Source organism: Cinclus cinclus, chromosome 6 (genome assembly GCF_963662255.1).
Source record: "Cinclus cinclus chromosome 6, bCinCin1.1, whole genome shotgun sequence".
In the NCBI taxonomy this organism is placed as follows: Eukaryota; Metazoa; Chordata; class Aves; order Passeriformes; family Cinclidae; genus Cinclus; species Cinclus cinclus.
In genome coordinates, this window is record NC_085051.1 from 5,185,945 (window position 1) to 5,197,923 (window position 11,979).

The following is an 11,979-nucleotide window of genomic DNA, read 5'->3' on the forward strand; positions in this document are numbered from 1 at the left end:
GTGCGCATGCTAATGAGACAGCCGCGCCCGGGCCCCCATTGGCGCAGAGCCGGCGGGGGGCAGGGAACATGCAAAATTAAGCTCGACCGCAACCAATGGGCGCAAGGGGCGGGGCCGGGGCGGCACGGCCCCCTTCTTGTCCGCGCCCCCGCGGCCGCTCCCCGGCCGGCGCCTGGACCCCCGGGACCCCCGGGACCCTCGGGACCCTCGGGACCCTCGTCCCGGTGCCCGCGGAAACGGGACCGAATGAGCCGAGCGGCCGCGGGACCGGGGCCGGGCTGGCGTGTGAATGAGGGCGGTGCCGCATGGTGACCTTAGGACACCATTCCCAGCCGCGGCATTGCGCCTGGGCCCGCATCCCCTCGCAGCCGGCGGGCGCCGGTCCCAACAAGGCCGCAACAATGCAGCGGGAGGAGATAAAGGCAACCCCGTTCGGGGTCCGGTACTAGAGGATTCCAGCTGGCGCGACACATCCGTCCCCTGGGAATGAGCTCGGGAGGCCATGCCGTCCTTCTGCCTCAGGGACACAAAAGCATTTCACACTCCTGTTCCCAAAGCAGCCGTGAGTGCAGCACGAGCTCTTCTCAAAACCGGTTTGCTTTGAAAGAAGCTGTTTCCTTCCCACACAAAACACTGCCGTGGTACCTGGCTTTTATACAACATACACATCAAAAGCAAACCTGTGCTAGTCTGGGTCCTTTACTCCCGACTACCTTAAAAAGAGTACTAAACGAAACTGAAACCCTATCTATCCTTGTTGTTAATGCTCTCCATCATCTGATTTTTTTTAATGCTTTCTTTTGGATGCTTCTAACCTGCAGCCACCACCAGGAATAAGGCTGCTGCCTTAGCTTAGCTCACTCATGCACCATGCTCCACGCAGTCACCACATCTTACTGGGATGTCACAGCAGTACTTGGGTAACCAGCTGAGACCTCTCACTGTTGGCCCACTCTGCTCCAGACCTCGTAGGAGGCTCTGAGACAACAGCCCTGGCTGAAGAAAGCACAGCAAAGTCACCGGATCCTTTCCTGGTGCACACCCATACCACCTATTCTACGTTTCCTTGGGATGCTCTGAGCTTGCCTGGGGAGTTGCCTGCCCAGCTGCACAGCTTGAGTCACACCCAGGCTGGTGTCTGCAGCCCAACCTAAACCCCACAAACGCCCGCACTACAGACCTACATAGGTAGGCAGGCCCATTCTGTAGGTAAGTGATGGAGAAGCACACGAAGTGCTCCGTGGCTGTCAACCTCCCTCTGCAGCAGCAGGAGATGGGATAAACCTCACTGCCGTGTATAGACAGAGCTCCACCAAACCTCCCTAAAGCCAGGAGCCGGTTGGCAGGGGTAACTGTACCCTTAATCCAAAGGAAAAGCAGCTGTGCGAGGGTGTCACATGGCTTGGTGGCAGTTACTCCAAGCTCCTGCAATTGCGTATTAGAAATTCTAAATACCTGCAAATATGTGGTAAGGCAAAGAGGTCGGGGATGAGGCAGGCCTGCTTCCAGCAGACACACAGTGAAGAGAGAGTGTTCACAGCAACCCTGGCCTGGCGCTGGTGTTCTGATCATCTGCTGGTCAGCTGGGAGTTGAGCTCATACCTTACACTTCACCTTCCAAGGACTGCTGACATCCCAGAGGACTCCCCACGCGGGGCTGAGGTCTATGCTAAATCTTGAGGTGACTGAAATGGGGAGAAAAAAGCAAAAGTGTCTGCCTAAAAATGGTCACTTGGTGAAAATTAAAAATCAAGCATGTACATAGTGGAGACCTGAAGATTTAAAATCATCTGTGCCCAGGAAAGTAGAGAGTGCACAGTGAGAACCCTGGAAATACAGATCCTCCAGCCACCACCACCTCCATCTCCTACATTCCTCCTCATCATTTTTCAACTTTTAACTCCCTTCTAAAAGTGTTAACATTATTTTATCTTGTTGCAAAAAAATTGTTATTTTCTTGCATTTAGGAATCCTGCTCCTGATGCACTGATTTTTTATGAAGATCACTTATCAGTGAAAAAGTAAGGTCATTTTAATAACGGGCTATGTGCTTGTCCTGTACCTTGTGAGAAGTATGAAGTTCTCAAAATTGAATCTACCAATGTATGCTAAAATTTTGCCATAAAAGTACAGACACATATGGTTATCTTTTGTCCTCCCCAGCTGATCTTGGCAGAGAAATGCTGTTGTCACAGCCATGTTGTTCTAAGAAATGTCAGGGTCAAAGACACCATGCATTCATGTCACTTTGCATGCCTGTGCTCAGGGATAGCAGTGGAGGACCAGCAACCAGAATAGAAGGGGAAAAAAATTTAAAGGAGTTCTCACAACTTACTTCAACAAAACAGATCCAAACCAATCCCCATAAGAAAAAAATGACCTTTTCTTTCTACTACTGGCAAAGAAAAATAACAAAGCAGTTACATTCACTCTGCAAATAGTCTCACTTCACTAGCCAAAGATAATGGGAGCAGAAATGGCCCTCAGCGCCTGCTTGGATTTTGGAAGACAAATAGTAGCATGGATTACTTTGTACGGCAGCAGTGGTACCCTATAATGCCCCCAGAAGTCCTCTGGACAAAAGGACCCTAGTAAAAGGAGACTAGCAGAGCTATTTTTTTTTCTGCATGCTTTAAAACACTGGAATCGTCTAGCTTTTCCTCTAAATCCTTCCCTGATTCCAATCTTTCTGTTTCGTTTACCAGCATCACTTCAGATTTCTTTTCCTTAGTGCAGCTCTCTGAAGTCTTCATATTTGAAACTCCTGTCCTAGGAGCAATCCACTTCCCCTTCTTATCGAGCCATCAGTACTGTTTTGCTGTTTCCAGTTAGTCCATAACTTGTCCTGGCAAATTAATACTTTTCTTAGTTTTTCAGCCTCTGCCTCTCCCTTGCTAGTACTGACAGATCACTGCTCTCCCCTCTCCATCAACAACTCCCATTTCCTTCTCTTTCTGCTTAGGCAGACACCTGCTTGCAGGCATTTATTAATTTTATTTTCCTTTAAAAATAAAACCCTAACATTTTCTGGCTTCTTTATGTAACAAAGATCTACATGCTAAGATGTTTTTAAGCTGAAAAAATGTAGCCATATTCTACTAAATGACCTATTTATCTAAAAATTATACTGTGGATTTTGAAATTACCATAGTTTGAAAATCTAGTCTAGTGAAGTAATCCTTAATATCACAGATTCCAAGAAGCATTCCCCAAAATACAACATAAGGCAGCAATTAGCTTATTTGATTTTAAAAAAACATCAAATTGTAAAAGAGAGAAAAATCCTGAGGTGTGCTTCAAACGAGGTGAAGAAGATGAGGGTCAAACTATCAAGTCATTTAAAAAAATAGATAAAACTAGCTCATTTTGGTTGAGGTGTGGAGAAATTATTCTCTGTTCTTCAGGGAAAACGGGAAGCACCATAAAATGATCTATTACTGCATAAGATCTTCAGGATTTAGTGCCTGATGTATAGGCATATGGTTTTGAAACTTTCATCAGACATTTGATGAAAAGGCATTAGGAAAGCTTGAGATATAGGGGGAAAATACAGAAGTATGGACATTGGATTTTTTCTCCTATTGCCACGTTGTCCAGTAACGTACCCACTTCTGACAAAAATCCCACTTCAGAGACATGAATTCATTTGGATTTAATGGGAGTTTGATGTGGAAGAATATGGAGATTAAGACCTGAAGCATGGACACAAAAATAAATACAAAGTGAAGGTAGACTGGAGCATCAGAATTCCTTGATGTTAGAGTGTGCCATGTGAGGATGGTAGGTGAATGGGAGTGTAAAGATCATAGCCATGACAAAAAACTTTGCTTTCTTTTATGAATTTATTAGACTTTAAAGAAAAAATATGCATTTTGCATGGAGGTTTTAATTTATAAATTGGGGTAAGTCAGTGTGTTAGGTGAGCTGTTTCATCCCTGGTTTCCATCACCACTGGATGGTTTCACACATCCAAATTATCCTACATCAGAAATGCTAATGTGACAGGATGTGCCCCAAGGGTTGTTCCCCTCCCTAAGGATTGCCCAGATCCAGTTTAGTATGCATATACAAACACAGAAATGTATGCTGCTTAAAACAGCTTTAAATTTTACCTCTGTCTAGTGGCAAAAATAAGCTTTACACTCCAACAGGCTAAAAATGGACCTGAAGGATTCATCCAAAGCTTACTGTGAAGAAGCATCATGTGCAAAAGCCACTGCTGCTGTTATTTAGCCCCATACTGCTGGGAAATTCAATTAACATTTGGATTCTAGTTACATGGTGTGCTGGGTTTGGCTGGTTGCTGGCTGGGGTTGAACCACGACACAGGGAAATTAAAGTTATGCTGGAGAACGTGACATAGAGCTGCTGTGTGGAAAAAGAACAGTCTGGAATATCTGCACTGACAAAGCAAGTTCTCTTTAAAATGGAATTATACTTCTTCCCACAGAAAAGGCTGAAACTTTTATTCAGTTGAAGAAGAACTGAAAGTCACTTCAGGAAACAAGTGACAGAAGGAAGGCTCAGCCAAGTTCAAAGCTTTGTTAAGAAAATGAAGCTAAAGATTCAAACCTTGGTATAGCAAAAATACAGAAATTATTTAAAACTTCAGGAAAGTGGTTGGAATAAAATCATTGTGGTAGGGTCAAAAGTTTGTCCAGAAAACTTAATTCCCTATGTCTACTTTATGCCTCTGGAAACCAAGAAAAACTGTTGAGGAAAAGCAAGACCACTAAGATCCATAGTTTAGTAACAGCACATGGAGAGTGAAGGAAAAAATATATATACAAGTTAAATGCTAAATAGAAACCTGAAAGAAAATTAATTTTAAAATTGCTATTGATTAAATATTACCTTTATATGTAAACAATGCTTAACTCCCAAAGGTACAGTGTCTCTACCACTGTTCCTGTGTATGCATTACCTAGATGATCCAGAGTATAATGTATTTTGCAGTTTGGCCTGGTGATGATATCCTTGCTTGATTTTTCCAAAAGATGCCTCTGAAATGCCGTGAACTGGGCTGCAAGTAGAAATGAGATGTTGTAGCATAGCTAAAAGAGAATGACTGCAGGCAGTTTATTCCAACACCTTCTGTAAACTGGATAGAGCAAAGCCAGAAAGAAAGGACAGCTCACAAAAGTGTATGTGGAGGGTTGCTTGGTGTTTTGTTTGTTTGGTTTTGTTTTTTTTGGTGTTTTTTTTGTTTGTTTGTTTGAGTTTTTCAGCCTAGATGTGCCAGGTCTCCTGCTATCTAGAATTAACTCTGGAGTTAACTCCAGTACTATGTGTTCCCCTTGAAAAAAGAGGGACACCATAATAGCATAACAACAAATTAATTTTATCTTGTCACTCTAACCCAGTCATCAGCTGAAATTAGGTAGCCATACAGGAATTAAAAAGCAATTTAGGACAAAATTACTGGAAATTAAATTCAGGGTTTAGTCCAATATTCATGTCAGTCTGTATTCTAGCTAGAAAGTTTTTGTAATAAAAGAACAGGCTTTAATTAATATTTTGCAACTTTTAGAGGCATTCCACTGTAAGCAGTCAGTACAAAACATTTCTGTCTCACTGTATGAAAGCAGGCATGAGGCAGAAAGCATCAAGTCCCTGCTTCTTGTGCACCTGCCTGGGCTTCCCACACCCAGCAAACCCAGAGCAGCAATGGGCGACCTGATCATGGAATGGTTTGGATTGGAAGGAACCTTAAAAATCATCCACTTCCAATCTCCCAGCCATGAGCAGGGACACCTTCTACTAGACCAAGTTGCTCCAAGCCTCATCCAGCCTGGCCTTGAACCATTCCAGGGCTGGGGCAGCCACAGCTTCTCTGTGCAACCTGTGGCAGTTACTCAGTCACTTCCCTGGTCAGAATCCAAGCTTCTCCCACTTTCAGATGAAACCCCTAGCCACACCAAGCCCAAACTGCAGGCCTTTGGCAGAACACCGCAGTGGGGCAGACACTGTGCATCTCTCCTCTCTTCTGACCACTTGCCTTCTGGTTTCGATTTGAGCATCATTTTACTTTGTAGGCATTTTCCAGTAACCCAACATATTTTAGAATTAGACAAAGTTAGTGGACCCTCCCTCTTCTGAAAGAAATTGGAATGCTTGGTGCTAAAATGCAGGCAAAGATAAATTTTCTTCTATGGAATATTCATTAGAAACACAGCACAATAAGGACTTTCAACAGACATTCTAGAGTGAAATACTTTAAACATTAGGACAAATCAAAGGGTAACCGAAACAAAATCAGCTCGTGACCAGGAGCAGTTTATATATGCGGAACAAATACTTCACAGGAAAGGAGTTATAAAGAAATACGTGGAATTTAGTGAAGACAGAGCCACTAAGACCTACACAGGGAGACAACCTGCAAGAATAAAGCTGAGCATTTCAAAGCCAAGCCTGGCCATTGCGTCAATGCATGAAAAGGCAACACCATACGTGGCCAAATCAGAAGTAGTAGAGAGCACTTTGAATGGGGAGTGAGCCGGCGCAGAAAGGGGCTCTCCAGCACATCTAGAGTGGGCTTAGCCACCCAGAACAGCTCCCACCCTGTCAATGTCCTTTTCCCTGAGATCTTCCATGGGAAAAAGTAAGAATCACATTTTTAAAGTCACGAAAATGCTGACCAGTATAAAATTGAAGGCAAGACATACAGCAGGGATTGAAAACATAAACAAGGCAGTGTTTCAAGGGTGAAATACAGAGCACCATCTTAAGGAGTACATAGCTCTGAATTCTATTTAAACCCTATTTTAAAGATTTATAGTGGAGACCAAGTCATGTAAAGGAGTAAACTTCAGATGCTATGGAAAAAGAAATACACATGAAGAAATGCAGATCTTATAAGGAAACAATTGATCATAATGTAATAATTTAGTAATTGTAAAAGTGACCACTCACTTTAAAATTTTAAAGGTTTATTAAGTCTCAACAGCACAACATAGGGACTGAATAAGGAAAAAGGGACAGCGCTGTGTGCTTAGCTGCATCCAGAGGCACGCCACAAAATGGCACATTTCTTACACATCAACTTCAAATCTCAACAAAACTTCCTGTAACACACACACACACACACATACACACTATATTAATCTCTTAATTGCGAGAGCCAATCATCATTCTACCCATCTATAACAGAAATGAACAATTTTCAGTGTAGTGATAACAAATTGTTTCTTTTTAATATCATGATGAAGGCTGGGAGGATGCACACCTCATAAGTTTGGGGTAGAATTTTCTATTAGTATAAATTAGACAACAAACATTCTGGATACAATGCACTGATTTTAAATCGTGTTGCACCTATGCCAGATAGCTTTTTTTGGGCATGTTCTCTGAAATTACGAGGTCACTGCATGAAACTAATTTCTTCCCATACAAGGAGCTTTAAAGGTAAATGGAAGTGTTGTGTTTGCTTTGTTATAGTAGACGATTCCTCAGCACTGCCTAACACGTTATGCTGTTCTTTGTTTCTCAAATGCTGCAGCAGAGCAAAAATTTGTATTTTTATTAATATTTTGTATTTTACTCATATTTTGAAGAAGTACATTACTAATATATGGGTGCCATAGTTTCAGTAGAATTGACCTTAAATTCTACTTTTGAATACCCATTATAATTAAAAGGCAACTGACTCAATATACTTTGGCAGAGTCCTTCTTACTGGAGTAAGTGAGGAATCCCAGCTTTATTTTAATCAGTTTGTATCTTGGGGAAAAAAAAGGGGAAGCACATTAACTGATTAGGATTTATCATCAAGTTCATCTATCAGGTACCAAGTCTTGGGGTTTAGGATTTTTTCCTTTGTTTCTTTCTCTCATGGAACTTTGTCCCACCCATTGCTAAGAAACCATAATGACCTATAGCTAAGAGAATAGCAAAGCAAGTAAATTTTATTAGCCATATGTTGGGGGTTGGTTTTCCCTTTTCTCTCTGTGGAATTTTCCCCATTGTCAGTTCTGGGCCCCTTAATTCAGGACCATGGAGGTGCTGGAGTGGGTCTGGACAAGAGCAGCAAAGCTCATGAAGGGCCATGACTTATGAGGAGGGAGTGAGGGAACTGGGGCTGCTCAGCCTGGACAAGAGGAGGCTCACGGCTGACCTTAACGCTCTCGGCAGCTCTCTGGAACAGGCTGCAGCCAGCTATCAGCCTTGTCTTTTCTCCCAGGCAGCCAACAACAGGACAAGAACAGTCCTGAGATGCACCAGGGGAGGTTCAGGTCGGACACAAGGAAGAATTTCTTACAGAAGGGGACGCTGGGCATTGGAATGGGCTGCCCTGGGAGCTGGTGGAATCGCTGTCCCTGCAGGTATTTAAGGGAGGACTGGATGTGGCACTCAGTGCCAGGGTCTGGTTGACAAGGTGGTGTATGGTCGTAGGTTGGACTCAATCTCAGAAGTCTTTTCCACCATAATTGATTCTGTGATTCTGTAATACTTTTGTGAAGCAGCAAGACTAATACAACTTCTTAGGTACTCCACATTTATCATAGAAATGACTGGAAAAACCCATGGTTACTGTAGGCTTTCAGTTTCAGTAAGGTTACAGTCAGGAGCCTGCCAAAAAATCCCCAAGTTTTAATAAATACACCAAGAGTTTTGCATCTTAAGCTGTCTGCTCATGCTGAGGGACAGTTCACTTTTGTACTTCTTGAAGGAAAAAAAAAAAAGCCTCAAATGAAATCACACATCTTTATGATGCCAGCTACAAAAATTAAAATTTCTTAGCCATAGATTGAGGCCTTCTGGAGACAAACTATTTATTCTATTTTTGCAAAATGGAACAGGATCCCAGTTCTTAGAGGATTAGGGGAGATTGTGGACTGCTCTAAAAACCCTCTATGAGGATTTTGCAGAAAAATCCTCAAAACACCAAAATTATTATTCGCTTTAGTTTCATTGTATTGATGCCTAAAGAGACTACCTGGAACAGAGGCTAGACAGTGTTAAAGGAATAAAGTAGGTATTCATCAAAAGGCCTTCAAAGGATCCACCTTGGGTAGTACAAGAGCCTGGCCATGGCTCTGCCCTAGATAGAAGACCTGTCATGAGTTTTCACACTTTTACAGGTTTTGGTCCGTTTACATATTTGGGTTAATTGTCTAATTACAGCTTCAGGTTATGAAGTCCCATCCTCCCAGACTGCTCTTTTCAATTTGCTGGTTTTATACTTTTATACTTTTTACTGAAGCTGCAACAGTGTCCTCTATTCTCAGATTGGAAAAGGATTGTTTTGTCTAACTAAACTGTGAAGAGAACTTGCTAACACTTTCTATGAAGTTCAGAGTCACGCACCAATGCAGTACAGAATCTGAAAAATAGAAAAGCTTAAACTTAAAGCATCAGCGTGTCTAATTATGATCAATGCCTAAGGTGCACAGTGCAGGTCCACAACAATCCAGTTTAGCATTCTGCAATAAGGAAAAGTCTAAAAATGCCTGAGCCTCAGATGGCTCTTAATGTCTGTTACATATGCATTTTAATTACTCTTTCTGACACTGCTTGGCTGCTCTGACCCTTGTTTTCCATATTTTTGTAATGTCAGGGGAAGGCAAAGTAGACTGTTGTATTTCACTGTCATTTACAAGAATGGAAGGTAATACATGGTCAGTGAACAGTGGGCATTTTCCAACTCAAATTCAAACCCAGGACTTCTATACACTACTGCAACGTCAGGAGTGCAGTAATTTCCTAACTTTTGCCTTTTGCTTACAGCCACTTGAAGTAGGTGGAAGGTCTGACTGCTGTTAGCCATCTAGTGTCCAGCACTGATGAGATTTTATTCAGACATTGCTACTGTACTGCTCAGGCAGAGAAGCAGAGCTGCGATTAGCTAAGAACCAGGTACAGGAGGTTTTACTTACTTTTAGAATTAAATGACTCAATCTTGCATTGTTCAGGAAGATAACTTGTTGGTGGGGTTGGGAGGGAGGTACTTAAGTTGTTTAAATTTCCCCCCCTCTACAGATCTATCTTCTAGAAAGCCAGGGAGAAATCAGAAAGAAACATGAAAGAATGTACATCTGAGTGCCTAAAACAGGTTATGATGGGAAAAAAAATTCAGTAACTTCACACAAAACCCTAAGTAACACTTAGAACCATGTTTGCATTCTATTCTATCAAATGAGATCAACCAGACAGGAAAATAAAAATATTCTATTTTAAAAAATTGTGGGTGGTGAGGAGGAGAACATGGCATGGAAGGTCACTCTAGATGGAGAAAATAACTCCATTTCATGTTTCAATATTTCAATGTATTTCTCCACAGGGCTCCATTTCCATGTAAGGCTTTAAAAGACTGAACACATACATCCAGTAAAATCAGAAGGTATCCATCTTTTATATTAACAGAAGCCATTTGTTAGACAAGCTTTATCAATATATCAAATGATACAATTAAACAGATACAAAAGTCACAGAGATCTGAGGATTGCTCAGTTTGGAATTAATAGATGCAGTTTCTTAAGCCTTGCAATGTGTGACAACATTTTTTCAGATTTCTTACTTGAGTGGGAAAGAAATTATTAGCATATGTCTGTGCAGACTTATTTTAAACCTTTGGTTACCAATAAAATGCCCAATTTACTCACCCCTACCCCCTAAAATCCCAAACAACCACACAAAGCCATCAAAGGTGAGGGATACAGAGCTTGTTTTACTTTTCATGATTTTGTCACTCAAAACCTGTCGTGTCTGTAAAATAACAGGAAACAGTAACACATCAAAACTTCACATTTTTATTTTTCACTTAATTTTAAAGGGCAGTTTTACTGGGTTTTTTTAACACTTAGAACTAGCAATCAATTTTATCCTGAGGCCCACTTCTGAATCTCAGATGTCTTTTGTTGAGCGTGCCATCTTAGACTGTCCCAGCTAGAGCAATTCCTCTGTAAAAGTGAACACTGCAACCCAGACTTTGCCCTGAAACCAGCTTCTCATCTGGATTTTGGAAGACAAAGAATCACAGAAACTCAAACTGCACCATATCTGTAATTTCCCTGTAATTCCTATGTTTTTCTACCAACCATGGTCTTGTCCTTTCCTTTTACCAGTTCAATTCCAACTTTGCTTTTTGACTTACTTCAGTGTCATAAGACAGCTCATGGAGACTATTTGATATTAAAATAAAACTGAAAATGTGTTTTTATTTCAAGTGTTACCTATCATTGTCTTGGGTTGCAATGCAGGATGTAAGCAGCAGTATGTATTCTATCACCATCTGTTGAAACCAGGTGGGCAGTGTTCTTTATCTTTTCCAGGACCCATCCTTCCTCCAGGGAGGTATCTCCTGTTAATGGGCCATTTAGTCTCACTGCATGACTGATAAAATTCCATCATCCCATCGGGAGATGCTCCACCCCGGGGGAGGAGCCAAGCATTTCCTACCTAGATAAAATCTGAGATTTGGGACATCACAGCAGCCTTATCCACTGGGTTCCAGAGGAAAACCAGACCCTTCTACATCATCACTGGACCTCTGGAGGAAAACTGCACCTTCTGCAGGAGCACTGCTCCAACAGAACCACATCTGTCACTGCAGGAGGATGCAGCCACCATTTAATGGGACTGCTCCAACACCCTGACTTGACTGATGGGGTGTCAGGTTATATTGTGACTCTGGCAGTGTTTGGTTGTTTTGTATTACTGTACTTTTAATTTTTCCTAGTAAAGAACTGTTATTTCTATTCCCATATTTTTGCCTGAGAGCTCCTTAACTTCAAAATTATAATAATTTGGAGGGAGGGGGTTTACACTGTCCATTTCAAGAGAGGCTTCTGCCTTTCTTAGCAGGCACCTGTCTTTCAAACCAAGACCATCATCTACATCAAACTTTCACATATTTCTCCATGTGTTTTCAATTCACAGTCCATCCTACTTAAATTAAAAAAAAAAAAATCAACAGAGCCTCAACTTATTTTACATTCAAAACAGAAGCATTTTCTCCTATGTTACTCTCAGTTTGTAACT